This window comes from Bos indicus, chromosome 28, assembly GCF_029378745.1.
Source record: "Bos indicus isolate NIAB-ARS_2022 breed Sahiwal x Tharparkar chromosome 28, NIAB-ARS_B.indTharparkar_mat_pri_1.0, whole genome shotgun sequence".
NCBI classification, from domain to species: domain Eukaryota; kingdom Metazoa; phylum Chordata; class Mammalia; order Artiodactyla; family Bovidae; genus Bos; species Bos indicus.
The window spans coordinates 275,708-290,145 of record NC_091787.1 but is presented as its reverse complement, the minus strand read 5'-3'; the positions used below and the strand labels follow the sequence as shown (position 1 = coordinate 290,145).

At 38.1% G+C, this 14,438-nt stretch overlaps 1 pseudogene; it reads right to left on the bottom strand.

Annotated features, from left to right (window-relative positions):
* Positions 1-1,295: 1,295 nt before the first annotated feature.
* Positions 1,296-13,157, bottom strand: LOC139180322 (olfactory receptor 5D13-like; annotated as a pseudogene).
* Between the last annotated feature and the right edge of the window lie 1,281 nt (positions 13,158-14,438).

Sequence of the window (14,438 nt, the reverse complement as noted above, 5' to 3'; positions counted from 1 at the left end):
GGATCCTGCTGTGATGTATGTCGGAGAGTGTTTTGCCTATGTTCTCCTCTAGGAGTTTTATAGTTTCTGGTCTTACGTTGAGATCTTTAATCCATTTTGAGTTTATTTTTGTGTATGGTACTAGAAAGTGTTCTAGTTTTATTCTTTTAACAAGTGGTGCTGGGAAAACTGGTCAACCATTTTAAAAAGATTAGGATCTTAAATACAAGGTTGTGTAACATATATCAAGCATAGTTCATTCTGTAAAATGCAGGTAAGTTTTGCAAAATTAAATCAGGTTAACCAAGGTGCTCTAGCTGATATTAGCAGGGCTTCCTTTCAGTCCATCAATAATGTTACTTACCAATGAAGTTCTCTGTTATTGTATCATTATATACCAACAGAATATTATACTCAATTTAAGATTGACATGAAAGACTACTTTAGATTTTGCTGAAAGTATTTCTGAAGTGTGCAGTTCTTAATTTTATTTTTGATGTTTTATATACAAAAAGCAAATAAATTTTATATTAACAAGTACAATTTGACCACATCATATTCACAACTTTGCGGGGATAGAGATATGACTTCTTTGAACTTATAATGTCCTGATGTTTCTTGTGTGGGTATAAATAAATATGTCTTTTAAATTTAGTATATTAGTGTTGAACAATTCTCAGTTTACTATATTTCTGTTGATGCAACTCTCTTATACATTTTCTATAAATTTAGCTATAAATTAGCTTTACATTTTAGCTATACTTTTTCAGGCTGCTGCTGCTAAGTGTCAGACTCTGTGAGACCCCGTGGATGGCAGCCCACCAGGCTCCCCCATCCCTGGGATTCTCCAGGCAGGAACACTGGAGTGGGTTGCCATTTCTTTTCCAATGCATGAAAGTGAAAAGTGAAAATGAAGTCGCTCAGTTGTGTCCTACTCTTCGAGACTCCATGGGCTGCAGCCTACCAGGCTCCTCCATCCATGGGATTTTCCAGACGTTTTCAGGACAACTCTATAAATCCATTGTTCAATGACTGTGCTTTGGCAGACAAATGGTAAAGTGCACTTACTCAGAAATCTTTATATGACAAACCAACTAGAGACTAAAATGATCCAGGCTTTATTTTTTGTTGTTGTTGTTGTTGTTGTTATTTTATAGGTAATTCTCTGAGGTTTACTAAAGTTGTTGAATGTTGTATTAACTAGGGCCTAACACACTTCAAAAGTGTGTACTGTTTTCTTTTCTGAAAAAAAAATTGAGAGTACTATAAATTCTGGAAAACTTGGACAACTATGCTTTGAAAGGGCACACTAAATTTTAGTCATTGTACATTAATTGAGATATTAAGTTGTTATTGATTAACTTCCTGACAGCTGCCTTCACATCTTTCTTCCTGAGGCTGTAGATCAATGGGTTCAGCATGGGGAAGACCACTGCTTAAAACACAGAGCCCACCTTGAGCATAAGCCATGAGCTTCTGGAGTTAGGAACACAGTAGAGGAAAAGGACGCTCCCATGTAAGACAGTAATGGCGGTCAGGTGGGAGGCAAAGGTGGAGAAGACTTTGTGGTGACCCCAGTTGAAGGAACCTTCAGGAAAGTGATACAAATGCAAACATAGGAGGTGAGAATAATCATCAGGCTGCTTACTTCATTGAATGTGGCAGAGACTAAAATGATCTCCTGGCTGATGTAGGGGTCAGAGCAGGAAACAGCAACTATGGCAGCATGCTCACAGACAAAGTTATTTATGAACTTACTCCCACAAAGGGAAAAAGTCAAAAAAAGTAATGTGAATATTAGGGAACAGGCTATACCCCAAGGGTATGTAGCAATCACCAACACAAAACTAAACCTCTGGGACATGACAATTGTGTAGAGAAGAAGGTTGCAAATAGCCACAAATCGGTCATATGCCATCACTGCCAAGAAGAATGTCTCTGTCATCACAAATATGCAGGCAAAGAAGAATTGCATGAGGCATCCTGTGAAGGATATTGTTCTGTCTTACACAACCAAGTTTTCTAGTAGCTTGGGTGTAACTACTGTCGAGTAACAGAAATCAACAAAGGATAAGTGGCTGAGAAAGAAGTACATGGGTGTGTGGAGCCTGGAATTGGACTTGATGATCAGGATCATGCCTAGGTTCCCCAGCACAGTGACTGAGTAGATGGTCAGGAAGACTAGGAACAGGGGCAGCTGGAGCTGAGCATATTTTGAGAAGCCCAAGAGAATGAAAGTGACCTCAGCACAATGGTTTGCTTGGTTCCTGTGGACAAAATATCAATGTTGATCCAGAAGAGTAAAAACTAAACTTTGAAATAGGTAAGAGAATAGAAAATGTGTTGAGAAGCTCACTGGGTCTCTGTTTACAGTATTTCTGTAAATGCTATACTTCTGCTTTATTTAAAATGCTAATGCTCATATGTCAATTATACAGCCAATAATAATTTTCATTGTGTATGATCTTCAGAAACAAAGAACCAAAACAGATTAGATCTTGCTTTATTTCAAATAATAAAATTCATTATTATCAGCTGCTTTCAAGAGACATTGTCTTTGCATGATTCTGAGCTTTGTGAAAACACCTGATATGACAATCCAATTACATGTATTGGAGAAAAATATGTCATTAGTTTCCACAGTTTCTTACCTGCCTCACCTGCTGAGCTATGAGACAATTAACTTATATGCTAATTTGAATAATGGTAACATCTCTGCAAAACAGTTAATACAATATTTTCTTGGTTGTCCTATCTCCTTTCAATTCCTTTCTTATTCCTAGTTATTCCAAATCCTCAACCCATTCTGGAGCTATGCTATAAAACATACTAAACTTTTCCACTTATGTTGCATTAATTTTGAAAATATTTAAATGTATTCTTCATAGCCAATTGTAGTATTCATCAGAAGATTCAAAACAAAATAAGTGCTATGCTTTCTGTGATAATAGTTGAAAAAATATTGAACAGAAAACTCTTTTTTTTTCCATTGTAGCAGATTTTGGAATTTGGGTGACAAAAATAAGGACTGTGAAAGTACTGGAGAAAACATATAGACTTCAGAATGGATCAAATATATACTCTGCCATTTTGAATTAAGTTTTTATTTATTCCAAAGAAAAATGGCTGGAAAACACCTATTTCAAATGCGACACCAGAATATTTCTTGATTATTACTGATTTCAGAAGGCATTTTTTCAATAATAAGATAAGAATATTAATATAAAGTTTAAATCACTAGAATGGCACTAGATACTTCAATAATGAATTTAAATTCTGTAAGACATGATAGAGCAGATATTTACCTTTTTATATATCAGAATTATGAATAATTGTGTGATTTCAAACACCTGATATGTTTGTGAAAATCAGGCACAAATATGGACATCTATCAACTGGTGGAGACATTAGGGAAGACAATGCAGAAATCCCTTATTCTAGAAGCCACACAATAGAAACACTGTAGAATTTCATTAGAACACTTGGTTTAAGATGCATGTTTCCTTATTTTCCTCTAGGTTTTGTCACCACACTATAGCTGTCTCTGATTCCCACATGATAAGCTTGTAGAAAAGATACCTTTCAAAGACCATGTCCACAACAGATCTTCTGTAACAATACTTTGTAAAGTCTCAGCACTGCAAAGATTGATTATGACTATATTATTCCAGCCACACTCCTTAAATTTAAAATACTCTACAGAGGGCAGACACACTGAAACCATAATCACAGAAAACTAGCCAATCTGATCACATAGACCACAGCTTTGTCTAACTCAGTGAAACTAAGCCATGCAGTGTGGGGCCACCCATGACAGACGGGTCATGGTGGAGAGGTCTGACATAATGTGGTCCACTGGAGAAGGGAATGGCAAACCACTTCAGTATTCTTGCCTTGAGAATCCCATGAACAATATGAAAAGGCAAAATGATAGGATACTGAAAGAGGAACTCCCCAGGTCAGTAGGTGCCCAATATACTACAGGAGATCAGTGGAGAAATAACTCCAGAAAAAATGAAGGTATGGAGCCAAAGCAAAAACAATACCCAGTTGTGGATGTGACTGGTGATAGAAGCAAGGTCCGATGCTGTAAAGAGCAATATTGCATAGAAACCTGGAATGTTAGGTCCATGAATCAAGGCAAATTGGAAGTGGTCAAACAGAGATGGCAAGAGTGAACGTCAACATGCTAGGAATCAGTGAACTAAAATGGACTGGAATGGGTGAATTTAACTCAGATGACCATTATATCTACTACTGTGGGCAGGAATCCCTTAGAAGAAATGGAGTAGCCATCATGGTCAACAAAAGAGTCCAAAATGCAGTACTTGGATGCAATCTCAAAAACGACAGAATGATGTTCTGTCAATGAAAATGTTCTGAAAATGTTCGTTTCCAAGTCAAACCATTCAATATCACGGTTATCCAAGTCTATGCCCCAACCATTAACGCTGAAGAAGCTGAAGTTGATCGGTTCTCTGAAGACCTATAAGACCTTTTAGAACAAATGCCTGGGCGGCATTAGTTCTATGACCTAAGTCTTATAGGTCTTCAGAGAACCAATCAACTTCAGCTTCTTCAGTGATACTGGTTGGGCATAGGCTGTCATCATGACCTTAGGAATATGAAAACTAGAGAACTTAACTGAAGTACTGCCTTGATGACTGCAATTCAACTAATTACATTTTAACTCTTTCCCAGGTGGTATATTGGTTGTATATTATTTCCCTAAAGCCTTAGGGCATTTGTGTTAGCAACTTTACTCATTTAATCTTATAAAAATAAACAACATCATTTTTAAAATTTTTATATGCATATAAAATACATAAATCCACAAGAGAAAATTATACAGCAATAGATTTGTCTTTTATTAATCCATATTTAATTTTTAAAATTTTCTTATGAAGGTATATATATTTTTTTTCCTATGTTTCTAAACATATGCCTGCTAAGCTGCCATTGTATGGTTTATTTTGTACATTACATTATTTATATTATAAACTTTATTTTATTTTTACACTATTGATTCTATTGATAGAAAGCTTGCATTGGCTTTTCAAATATAGTGTTCTCAGATGTTTATATTTATTATGGAATCTAAAAAACAATTTTGGATGATATGTTTTCTAAAAATATCTGTTTATGAAAAGGATGGTATTTTCACTAATTTTGGTAACTACCTGTCTTGGCTTTAAGGACACAGGTTAAGAATAATAATAACTTTATGCAGAAGGAGCTAAAAAGTGAAAGCAGTGAAATATCTTATTTTCTTGGGCTCAAAAACCATTGCTTCATGGTGACTGCAGCCATGAAATTAAAGTACACTTGCTCCTTGGGAGGAAAGTTATGACAAAACTAGACAGCATATTCAAAAACAGAGACATCACTTTGCCAACAAAAGTGCATATAGTCAAAGCCATGGTTTTTCTAGTAGTCAGGCATGGATGTGAGTTGGACCCTAAAGAAGGCTGAATGCCGAAAAACTGATGCTTCAAATTGTGGTTCTGGGGAAGACTTGAGAGTCCTTTGGGCAGCAAGATCAAACCAGTCCATCCTAAAGGAAGTCATCCCTAAGTATTCATTGGAAGGACTGATGCTGAAACAAGCTCCAGTGCTTTGGCCATCTGACATGAAGAGCTGACTCATTGGAAAAGACCCTGATGTTGGGAAAGCTTGAAGGCTAATGGAGAAGAAGGAAGCAGAGGATGAGGTTGTTGGGTGACATCACTGACTCAATAGACATGAGTTTGAGCAAACTCCAGGAGACAGTGAAGGGCAGGGGAATCTGGCATGCTGCAGTCCATGGAGTGGCAAAGACTCAGGCACGACTTAGTGACTGAACAACAATAACAAGCTTATTTCTCGCTAGTGGAAGATTCAAAATACATTTTGACTGGGCAGCTGTGCTCTGTAGGGGCTCTGATTTCTCCCAGCTTGTACTTCACCATCATCATGGTGCTTCTGAGGTTATGATTCTCTTAATATTCATTGGTAAAAGAATACTTTCTTCTTCAAATAAATGATGCCAGGACAACTGGACATTCACAAGTAAAATCATGAGATTGGACACTTGCCTCATATTATATACAACAGTTAACTCAGAAACTGAACAAGGACCTGAATGAAAGAGCATAAACTATAAAACTCTTACAAGAAAAACACATGCCTTAAATTTCACGGCCTTGAATTTGTCAGTAGATTCTTAGATAGGGAAACAAAAGCATAAGCAACAAAAATAAATAAATAAATTGATAAATTGAACTTCCTCAAAATTTAAAATATTTGTATATTAAAAACATTATCAATAAACTGAAAAGAAAAAGTACAGAAAAGACACAATAAAGACAAAAAGTCAAATCAGATACAACACAAAATTTACAAATGTCCAACAAGCATGTGAAAGCATTCTCAATATATTTAGTTATTAGGAAAATGCAAATCAATATCATGATGTGATATCAAGTTTTACCCACTGAAAGTGAAGGTGAAGTTTCTCAGTCATGTCCAACTCTTAGCGACGACCCCATGGACTATAGCCCATCAGGCTCCTATGTCCATGGGATTTTCCAGGCAAGACTACTGGAATGGGTTGCCATTTCCTTCTCCAGGAGATCTTTCCAACCCAAGGATTGACCCCAGGTCTCCCACATTGTAGGCAGACACTTTACTGTCTGAACCACCAGGGAAGTCCAGTACCCACTGGATTTACTATAATAAATATATATAATAGCAATGATTAACACGGATGTGCTAGGATGTGCAAGGATGTGAGGCAACCAGAAGTGTTATATATTGTGCCTGGGAATATAAAATGCTACAGACATTGTAGAAATAAGTTTTATGGTTCCTCTCATATGGATGAACATAGAATTACTACTAGACAAAATGCTTAGCAGGAAAAAAAAAGTAGTCTTTCACAAAGAAAGGTTAGGCTTTTCTCCCAATTTCTGGCAGGTGATATGTGTCTTATGTGATAATAGAGTCTGTTTAGGGAGGAGGGGCTGGGTACACCTGATATCAAGGTGTGAGCATGCTAATTTGCTAGGCTCCACTGTCTATGGGATTCTCCAGGCAAGAATACTGAAATGGGTTGCCCTGAAATCCTCCACGGGATCTTTACAACCCAGGGATTGAAGCTGTATCTGTTATATCTCTTGCATTGGCAGGTGGGTTCTTTACCACTAGTGCCACCTGGGAAGCACCACAGCATATGTCAAATAGAATTCACTCTATAGACTGTATATGAGTTTACTGTGAAGTGTGTTATTTGCTCAGTCATGTCTGAATCTTTGTGACCCCATGGACTGTAGCCTGCCAGCTTCCTCTCTCCATGAGATTCTCCAGACAAGAACCCTGGAGTGGGTGTCATGCCCTCCTCCAGGGGATCTTCCTGACCCGGGCCTTGAACCTGCATCTCCTGTGGCTCCTGCATTGCAGGCAGATTCTTTAACCACTGAGCCACTGGGGAACCCCATAATAAAGACAGTGGAGTGGCTCAGACGGTAAGTGTCCATCTACAATGCGGGAGACCTGGGTTCAATCCCTGGGTTGGGATGATCTCCTGGAGAAGGGAATGGCAACCCACTGCAGTATTATTGCCCTCCCCCCCGCCCCAAAAAGGGGCTCAAAGAAAAGAAGTTATGCTTCCCTTTTAAATTAGCACCACTCTGTAGACTCTGGGCACTGAGGCACAACTTGAGTCCTATGAAGCAAGTAGCCAGAGTGAAATCTAGGGACTTACACTCCCTGAATTAGCATAGAATGAGAGTACTTATGGGGGAAAAAAAGTGCAATTATGCATTTATTTACTTATGTTTTAGTTAGCCTCTGTTCCTCCAAAATGCCTCTACTGTCTTTTTCTGACAGAAAAATTAATTATTTTCAAAGCTACTTCCTAACTTCTTACCAAAACCTGAAATTATGCTCAGTATAAAAATAAGTTCATTCCACATAGAATTCTCTATAAATTTTACCTCTTATTAGGAGCTGAAATTAAAACTCCATTATTTTCAGTTTTTATGACTTCATACTCCAAAAACACATACAGCAGATTAAAGGTTTCCTGTACATGTGCATCATTCACATATTCTCCCACTCTCTTTCTTCAACTGTTCCTTTAGATTCCTTTGATTTGATACATGTGATTAATTCCTTCATATTTATGACTTCCTGAAAGTCTTTTTCAATTTAACATACAAATATAGAGCATATATTCTCTAACCAAAGACACTTTTTTTTCAAAAATCAGGATCCATTCCCTATGTCTATGGTAACAAAGTTTGAATAGCCCAGGGTTGAAAGGGAAACCTTCACCAAAGATGAATACGATTTCTGATGCACACTTCTTCCTTCTTCCCCACACACCTTCTCCACACCTGTAGCTTTTTACCCCATCTCCCACACTCTGTATTTGTCAACAGCCTTGGGGCCAACATTTCCAATTGCTCATTTAGACCCAGGAAGTGCCAGCCATGCTCAGCTGTGAGCACAGGTGCTATGTACAGTATTCATCTTCTTTCCTGTGCAACTACCCTGGAATAATTTTCCCATTGCAGACCTACTATGTACTCAGTCCTGTAACAGGAATTTTACAAACTATAAAATTATAAAACATGAGCCTCAGCCTCAATTTGTTTCTTAGAGCATTATTCCAGGAAATAATCCATATAAGAACGAATGACAACTTATAATTCTTGTTTATTATTAAAGTTTGTATGTATAAAGGGAATGAAAATATTGTGATCCAGAAAAAACAAAAAATAGTTCCTCGTGATGTAGCCTGGTTAACAAAAGTAAATGTGGTGAAAGATAAATAATCAAACACTTCTAATCAACTAAACAAGTAACCTGGCAGTTAGACTTACGCATGTGCTTGTTTGCCTCCTGCAAAGATTAATGGAACATATTAGGACCACATTATTTTCCTTTTAAAGTAAAATAAAAATCAACTCACCTGAGTGTAGAATTTGACTGGTTCATTTAATAAAGCTTCTTTTCTAAGTTTAATGGATTCAAGGAAAATTTCTGCTGAGAAGTCAATTTTTTAAAATATAGTAATAAGCCTGAAAAATAGTAACAGGAATCTAGAATATATTGCAATGAATATTTCAGAACAATTAATTTCTCTTAAAATGTATTAAAAATATATTCGGGCATGACAAAGAGAAAAGGAGACCAAAAAGCTGAACCCTGACATCAAACTGTCACATATATGCCACCAAAACCCTAAGGAGGTTAACCTTAGATAATATTATTTAACTTTTGCCTTGAGACCACAAATGGGGCAATTAGATGAAATAATGTCCTTGTGATACTTTGGTTGCATGTGCATTTTTTCCCAAAGTTTGGGGAACAATTTCATCATGCATTCAGGTCCACTAATCTTTTAAAAATGTTGAACTAGACAGCATATTTTTGTCTTTAACTACTTGCACAAGGCAGAAATATACACAATCAAAATCAACTATTGGGTAACAATACAAAGATTCTTAATTTTTGTTGAATTTCTGGTTTTCCCTCTGTATCTGTTGGCTTCCCTCATAGCTCAGTCGGTAAAGAATCCTCCTGAAATGCAGGAGACCCTGGTTTGATTCCTGGGTCAGGAAGATCCCCTGGAGAAGGGATAGGCTACCCACTCCAGTATTCTTGGGCTTCCCTGGTGACTCAGCTGGTAAAGAATCTTCCTGCAATGCAGGAGACCTGGGTTCAATCCCTGGATTGGGAAGATCCCCTGGAGAAGGGAAAGGCACCCACTCCAGTATTCTGGCCTGGAGAATTCCAGGGACTGTATAGTCCTTGGGGTCACAAAGAGTCAGACACAACTGAGCGACTTGCACTTTCTCTGTATCTGAGGGACATATTGATGTGTTTGGATGTAAAATTTATACAATATGAATCATATTATAATGTTTTTTATCCTTTCTTTAACATTGTATTGTGTTTCATTTTCTATAAAAACCATTGATTTTCTTAAGGTAATACAACTCACATTACTACTACAAATATGAGCATAATTCTTTTTTATTATTACATTTATTATTGAAATTGCAAAAAAGCTGATATTCTATTTTTCAATTTGTAGTCTAGGTTTATGGGAAGTATAGTATATTTATTACTTAGGAAGCTGCCATATCTCAACATATAAACATCTCAACTCCAGTGACTTAATTTAATAGAACACGGAGTAGCAATTTTTTTCTGGAAAAAGTTGCACAGTAAATACTTTAGCCTTTGTGGGCTGCATAGTCTCAATTTCAGCTATGCATGTCTGCATCTTGCAGCCTGGATTCACCCACAGGCAATACATAAATCAATAGGCATGGCTCTGTTTCAATAAAATTTTATTTATAAAAGACAGTAGGCCAGATTTGGTTTGCAGATCACATCTTGTCAACCTATGCAATAGAATGCATTTCTTGGTTGTTCAAAGTCTAAAATTATTTCCAGAGCAGTAGGCCGATGTCTTCTGAGTGGCAATGCAGAGACTTAAGCTTGTTCTCAATATGGCTTATGGTAATGTGATAGTGTGTGTGCATGTTAAGTCACTTTAGTAGTGTCAGACTTTTTGAGAGCATATGGACTGAAGCCTGCAAGGGTCCTCTGTCCATGGGATTCTCCAGGCAGAATCCTGGAGTGGGTTGCAATGCTCCCCTCCAGGGTATCTTCCCAGCCCAGGGATCAAATCTGTCTCTCTTGCATTGGCAGTTGGGTTGTTTACCACTAGCAGCACCTGGGAAGTTCAACAATGTGATTATTATAGTAAAATTATAATGTAGTAAGAGAAACAATAATGTGCTTTAAAAAACACTGCACTTTTCTGCACTGCCACTGTTCATAATATTTTTGTTTTTTGCTTATTTATTTTTCATTAAGGTTTTGTCAAGCAATAGTACTCTTCACATGTAGAGATACTTGAATAATGACTAAGATATTTCCTGATCAATAAAATCACAAACGGACTTTGAACTTTGAGTCGAACTACAGTGTTAAGATAAAGTGAAAGGATAAGAAAGAAAAACAAAAGACATTTTAAGACTGCCTGAGCCAAGGTAGGAATTTGAATGTTCATTTTCAATGAGAAGTAGAGTTAATGCAGGGCAAACTTTGGGAGATGGTGAGGGACAGAAGGCATGCTGCAGTCCATGGGAGTACAAAGAGTCTTACATGACTGCGAGATTGAACAACAACAAAAAGTATGATATAAGATCAGAGTACTAGAGGATCTGAATTGTGGAAATGCAATTCAGATTGATACCGATTGCTGAATAGAGTTGTAACAGAGTTTCATGCCCACAGAACAAGTATGTAGTAATGAAGAGGTTGTGGTTGTAAAACGATCTGGATGATGGGAATGAAACTAACTTAGTTTCAATATTATAATCATGGCATTCAGTGTGGTTGTGTTAGTAGTTGATGTAAAGTAGTTGATGTAAACAGAAAGAAGTAACTCCCATTTTCATTTTAGTTCAGAAACAAACATTATGTTCTTGACAGCATCTCAGTGAAGACAAGTCTATGATTCTTGGAAACTAGCAATAATTATATAGGCACCTGCAGTGTGAAATAATAAACAGTGAGGTGTAATATGGGAGCTAGAGCGTCTGATAAACCAATCTAGGGCCTGAAGACATCTGGAACACAGAAGGAAAATAAAAGGAGACTCTTACAGTGTCTTCAAATATTTCAAGGCTAAAGTATGAAAAAAAAAATTGATGTCTTTTATGTGTCTTCAGGAGAGAAATTTAACATTAAATGAATTAATCTTTAAAAGCCACAGGAAACTAATTTCTGAACAACAATAACATTTTTTTTTTCTCCAAAGTGTCCAAAAAAAAAAAAAAAATAGTGTGACTGACTCAGAGTCTCTAGGTTGTCCAGTTGCACTAAAAGTATACAAGAAGGAGCTCTAGATACACAAGCTTTAAAGTATATTAAAGGAAGGGGGTGACTCTTCAGGGAGAATTCAGACAAGATATAAAACTTCACAAGCTTTCTCTACATTTTCCTACTGTGTGACTGGTCCTCACCTTGACCTAGAGCTTTCACTAAGATCACTTTATGCTTGGTGTTCTCAAAGTACTGTTTCAAAATTATCTGTATTTTTATACATCTCTAGCAGGTTGATTTAACTTCTCTGTCCAATAAAATATCTATTACTGTAATTAAACAGTACAGTCTAACCTCCTTAACATGTTCAATGCAAGCTTTATCGACCCTTCTCTATAACTGAGGAGGGGCTTCCCAGGTGGCTCAGATGGTAAAGAATCCTGCTACAATGTAGGAGACCCAGGTTCAGTCCCTGGGTTGGGAAGATCCCCTGGAGGAGGGCATGGCAACTAACTCCAGTATTTTTGCCTGGATAATTCCATGGACAGGGAAGCCTGGAGGGCTACAGTATGGGGAGTTGCAAAGAGTCGAACACCACTGAGTGACTGAGCACAGCACATAACTGAGATCACTCCTGTAAGAGTATGCAGATAAAGCATACTTTTAAAAAATAAGAAATCAAATTCAAAATAGTCTCTTAAATTCAGTATTACGTGTAAACACATAGTTTTAGATAGATCCCTGGAGGCTCAGGTGGTGAAGATTTGACCTGCAATGCAGGAGACCTGGCTTCTATCCCTGGCTTGGGAAGATCCTCTGGAGAAGGGAATGGCTACTCACTCCAATATTCTTGCATGGAGAATTCCATGAATGAAGGAACCTGGTGGGCTATAGTCCATGGGGTCATGAAGAATCAGACATGATAGAGAAACTAACACTTTCACTTTTTTTCCTACATGTATTTATGTGTAGATACCCGAAGTGCAGGCCATCACGGGCACCCTAGTGTCTAGGGTTACTCAGTGTGCTCACAGGCAGTTTTATTTATCTTTCTTTGATCTGGTCTGGGGCTCCAGTCTGGCACCTATTCAGAAAAGATTAAAGAAAATCTGATAATCTCAGTCCAGTATTATTTATTTCACAACAGATTATTTTGCCCCCTCAAGTTTATATACCAGTTTAAATACTAGTTTGATATAATGGGAAAGAAATGTTGATTTTATTTTCCCCCAACATTCCCAATTTGACCCTACATTGTCTATTTGTATTCTCATTCTCAGCAAAACTGCATAGTAATTGGAAGAATATTTTTCAAAGGATCGAAGAGTATAAAGTGCTAATTTCTCTGTCATCGTTGACTCTTTGCAACCCTGTGGATTGTAGCCCACTAGGCTCCTCTATGCCTGGAATGCTCCTGACAAGTATACCGGAGTGGGTTACCATTCCCTTCTCCAGGGTATCTTCCCGATCCAGGAATCCAACCCAGAATCTCTCACATTCTAGACAGATCCTTTACCTTCTGAGCTACATGTAGCATAAAATCCCTCTGCAAATTAGTAGCAAAGAACAACCCACTCCAGTACCCTTGCCTGGAAAATCCGATGGAGGGAGAAGCCTGATAGGCTACAGTCTATGGGGTCGCAAAGAGTCCGACACGACTGAGCAACTTCACTTTCATTTTCAACAAGTGATGCAAATAGCATATCCACTAGATGGCAGAGTGACACAGTAATTTAAAACAAGGCACAAATAATGGGCATTGATTGCTTTAGAGAAAGCAGCAGAAACTATTCCGTGAAGGAAAAATGTGACCTGTCATGTCGACGAACGGAGGATGCTGAGGCCACCAAGCCATCAGCATGGCTTCTGCACCCCCACCTCCCACTCAGGCTCGTGAGCCCTGAGGAATTCTGGATCAAAACAGAGCTGCACCCTGAGGGAACACAGGATAGAAAAGAATAGCGTCCTGGTCCTAAGTAGTTAAGGTGCAGCTCGAAGCGATGGTTTCAAGGAGCCCAGACTGTTCCCTCTTCAGGTGCAGAAAAAGCCTAAATTTGTTGACATGAGCTTTCTGGTTTTCTTTAATTTCCAATAATCTTCTGATGGTCTGATGCCGGTGCCAGCCGGCAAGGTCTATCAGATCCCGAGAATGTGCGCCGTGTGGCTGAGAAAGAAAACTACAGCAAAAGAATTCTACAACAAAGATGGGGTCGAGAGGATCAGACATGTCTCCACGAAGGGATGCAGTCTGACCACGACTTTATTCAGCATCTTATATTTATACAGGGGAGCGTGAGAAAGACAAGACAGTTAGCATTTTTCTTAGTTGACCTATACATCTTACAAAAACTCACAAGAAATTTTGAGAGCATGGGAATGGCATCCTGTTATTATTTCTTACACCAGATAACATTTCCCTGTGCGTGAGAAGTTTGTCCAGAACTCCAGGTGTCTGCAGTAAATAGTCGCCTAATCTCTGGGGTGGCGGGACAGAGAGCTATGTTTGCAAGCAAACCCTCAAGGACTGAGGAAGCTCCCAGAGCTGTGTCCTTTGGATAAAGGACCCCGTTCTCACCGGCAGCTCCCTGCATCTCCCCCTTTCCTTTTATATAGGCGCACGCTTATGTTCCTTT